The following is a 3,609-nucleotide window of genomic DNA, read 5'->3' as shown; positions in this document are numbered from 1 at the left end:
CACCTAGCATCTACCCATGTACTTTCTGACTCCATAAATTTGACTATTCTAGGTACCCCATATAAGTGGAATCAAACAGTATTTGTCTGCACCTAATACATATTGGAATACATTTTGCATTAATTGATTTTTGAATGTTGAACCAATCTGGACCACATTTTAATGACTCATTTGAACAAAGTGAGGAAAACAAATGATAATTATTGTGGCAATATACCTCATAGCAAAGAGAAAATAAATGAATATCCGTGAAGAAACCTTTACCTTTTGTTTCTAAAGAAATTCTTTTATGTGTGCAGGTTTATCATTTTAAATACAAAAAAGAAAAAGGAAAAGTGACCAGAAGGGTGGTATCATTTTCTATAATTCTAAGCTTCATTGTGGCTTTTGGGCTTTCCTTCTGCAGATGGAATGACAGATGAACTTCAGGTCTTCAGGAGGTGGATCTTGAGGTTTAGGTGAAATAGATACTAGCTACAAATATAGGGCTTCTGGAAACTCAATGGTATCTGACCATGCTTTGTAAATATATGTGCATATTAACTGTGCATAAATCACAAAAGTTCAGAGTTAGAATAGAGCTATAACCTTCAGTTAGGACCTTTGAGTTGGTCTCTATTCCTTCAGCCTCTAGTTCCTCGAGATCTTTGGAAACTTTGTGGGTAGAACTATAACTTTACTTGGCTCTAATTTGATATCATAAGCATCATAGCCAAATAATGCTTTTTCATAATATCTATAAACTTCATGAAAAAATTCACAGACACAAGCCTTATTTTCCTGTTTCCTAGACCATTATTTTCAAAACAGTGTTTAGAGGAACACTCTTGTCCTGCTGGTACCACTCTATACCCACCAGAATGGCTAAAATTTTAAAAGGCTGCTAATTCTAGTGTATTATAGCAGTATATGATCCGCAGTATATGAGTGTAAACTCTCATATACTGCTGATCAGAATGTAAATTATTGTAGATTTTTGGCTTGTGTTTCCCATGAGGTTTTGAGATAGCAGTCTGTATATGTACAAGATTGTTTTAAGTTCCTGGTCTCTTAATTTCTAATGCATTCCCAATATCCTACATTTGTACTCTCCTCATGAGTTCTGGTTTTGATATCATATTTATGTGTGGATGATTTCCTACCTTTACTTTATGTTTGCCTTTACTGATGAGCTTTCCCATTCATAATTTTCGTGATTCTAGTTTTGGCCTTTTCTTTTCCACCTAGAGAAATTCCTTTAGGATTTGTTGTAAAGCTGGTTTGGTGATGCTGAAGTCTGTTAGCTTTTTCTTGTCTGTAAAGCTTTTGATTTTCTCCTTCAAATCCGAAGGCGAGCCTTGTGGGGTAGAGTATTCTCGGTTGCAGGTGTTTCCCTTTCATCACTTGAAATGTATCATGCCACTCCCTTCTGGCCTGCAGAGTTTCTGCTGAAAAATCAGCTGATAACTTTATGGGCATTCCCTTGTATGTTATTTGTTGCTTTTCCCTTGCTGCTTTTATTGATTTTTTATTTTTTTAACATCTTTATTGGAGTATAATTGCTTTACAATGGTGTGTTAGTTTCTGCTTTATAACAAAGTGAATCAGTTATACATATACATATGTCCCCATATCTCTTCCCTCTTGCTCCCTTGCTGCTTTTAATATGTTTTCTTTGTCTTTAATTTTTGTCAGTTTGATTAATATGTGTCTTGGCATGTTCCTCCTTGGGTTTATCTTGTATGGGACTCTATGCTTCCTCGACTTGAGTGTTTCTTTTCTCACATTAAGGAAGTTTTCGGCTATAATCTTGTAAAAATACGGAACACTTCACAAATTTACGTGTCATCCTTGCACAGGGGCCATGCTAATCTTCTCTGGATTGTTCCATTTTTAGTATATGTGCTGCTGAAGCAAGCACCAAAATGTAAATTAGTATATCCACTTTGAAAACCTATTTGGCATCATCAGCTAAAGCTGAGCATAAGCATACCCTGCGTGCTAATGAGTTCTGCTCTTAGGTATGTACTTGATAGACATGTGTGCAGGTATACAAGAATGTCTGTAGCAACATGAGTGAAAACAGTTCCAACAAGAAAGAATCCAAAGAGCCATCAATAGGAGAATGGATAAAAGAATTACAGTATGTTCTTGATCTGTAATACTGTACAGAGATGAAAATGAAAGAACCACAGCAACTCCCTGAAACCTAATGAATTTCACAAATATAACATTGAGCAGAAAGACGGTAGACACACATAAACAAAACATTTTGATTCTTATTATTACATTTAAAAACAGATAAAATGAACACTAATATTAGAAGTAAGAATAGTGAATCCTCTTGAGATAACGTAATCTTTGGCAAGGATTAGTTGAGACTGGGGCCATTCTGGAGGCTGGTAGATGCTGTTTTTTGACCTGGGTGGCAGTAACACAGGAATTCACTTCATAATAATTCATTGAGCCAGACATTTATGTGTGGTATACTGAGATTAAAAAAAAGAAAAGATACATCAAGGGTTTGACAGCTGTCATGTTTCAGGGGAAGAAGGGAATGAAGGGTAAATGTATGGATATTTCAGGATTTGCTCTGTATATTTCTGTTCTGTTTGAAACTTGTACAATTATATATGTGTGCATTAGTAGTGCAATTTAAAAATACATTTAAAATATTAAAAGTACACTAAATGTGTACCTTCATACTGTTTATATTTATTTATTCCTCAGTTGTTCCCTTTTAAAGTTGAGTTTAGAATAGATCTTTCTGTTATTCAAATAGATCCTGGAATATGTCTTTTTCCAAAAGGCCTTATTCATGCTGATACTCAGCTTCCATGCTTCTGTCTTTAGTCACCTTAATAGTAAAGTTACCTACCACTGTGCTTGCATTTATTTTTATTAATTATTATTTTATCAAAACGTAAATTAATTTACATTTTGTTTTCTGTCCCTTTACACCTCTGTAGTCCATTTTAGATCAGAATCTCCTGCTAATAAATACTGACACAAACTCACTTTTACCCAGTGCTTGATATATATAAGGTGTTGTAAATTATACAAAGGAATAATTTCTTTGTTCTGAAAGAAAATAATGAAATACTTTCATCTGGTCCATCTTTTTTTCTTTATAATGTCTCTAAAAGTTGAGAAGTGTAGATATTTTTCACATCTTTTAGCTGAGAAAAATTGGTACAGAAAGACAGAAATTACATGGTGGTAAAACTTGGTCTAAAAAACAGGATTATTGTCAGTTTCAAGTCTACTCAGTAGACAATGTGATTTTATATGAAGGACTCAAATATTCCAGATATAACAGCTGTCAAAATATTACTTAGGTGTGCTTCAGTTCAGGAATATTAAAATATTTTTTATCTTTATTATAAAAGAATAATGCAATAAAAAATTCTCCATTTCCAGGTGGTTTCCAAATATAGATTACCCTTCATGTTGTCGCTATACAGCTGTGTAATTACAGTTTTCTAAAAGTATCTTGGGCCACTATGCCATTGTAATTGCTGTTCCCTCAGCTTGAAATTACTTTCCATTATTGCTTTTTTCATACCCATTTTCCTTCCAACACCTGCCCAGTTGCTATTTATTCTTGAAGACTCAGTTAGGATAATGAAC

The 3,609-nt window shown here is 34.0% G+C and overlaps 1 non-coding gene across 1 annotated transcript; it reads right to left on the bottom strand.

Annotated features, from left to right (window-relative positions):
- Nucleotides 1–1,793: 1,793 nt before the first annotated feature.
- LOC112393649 (U6 spliceosomal RNA) lies at nucleotides 1,794–1,900 on the bottom strand. Its single transcript, XR_003001964.1, has one exon. It is a non-coding gene; the product is annotated as a U6 spliceosomal RNA (small nuclear RNA).
- Between the last annotated feature and the right edge of the window lie 1,709 nt (nucleotides 1,901–3,609).

Source organism: Neophocaena asiaeorientalis, unplaced genomic scaffold (assembly GCF_003031525.2).
Source record: "Neophocaena asiaeorientalis asiaeorientalis breed wild unplaced genomic scaffold, Neophocaena_asiaeorientalis_V1.1 scaffold72, whole genome shotgun sequence".
Classification (NCBI taxonomy): domain Eukaryota; kingdom Metazoa; phylum Chordata; class Mammalia; order Artiodactyla; family Phocoenidae; genus Neophocaena; species Neophocaena asiaeorientalis.
Note: the sequence above shows the minus strand (reverse complement) of the source record. Positions and strands in the feature narration are given on the sequence as shown.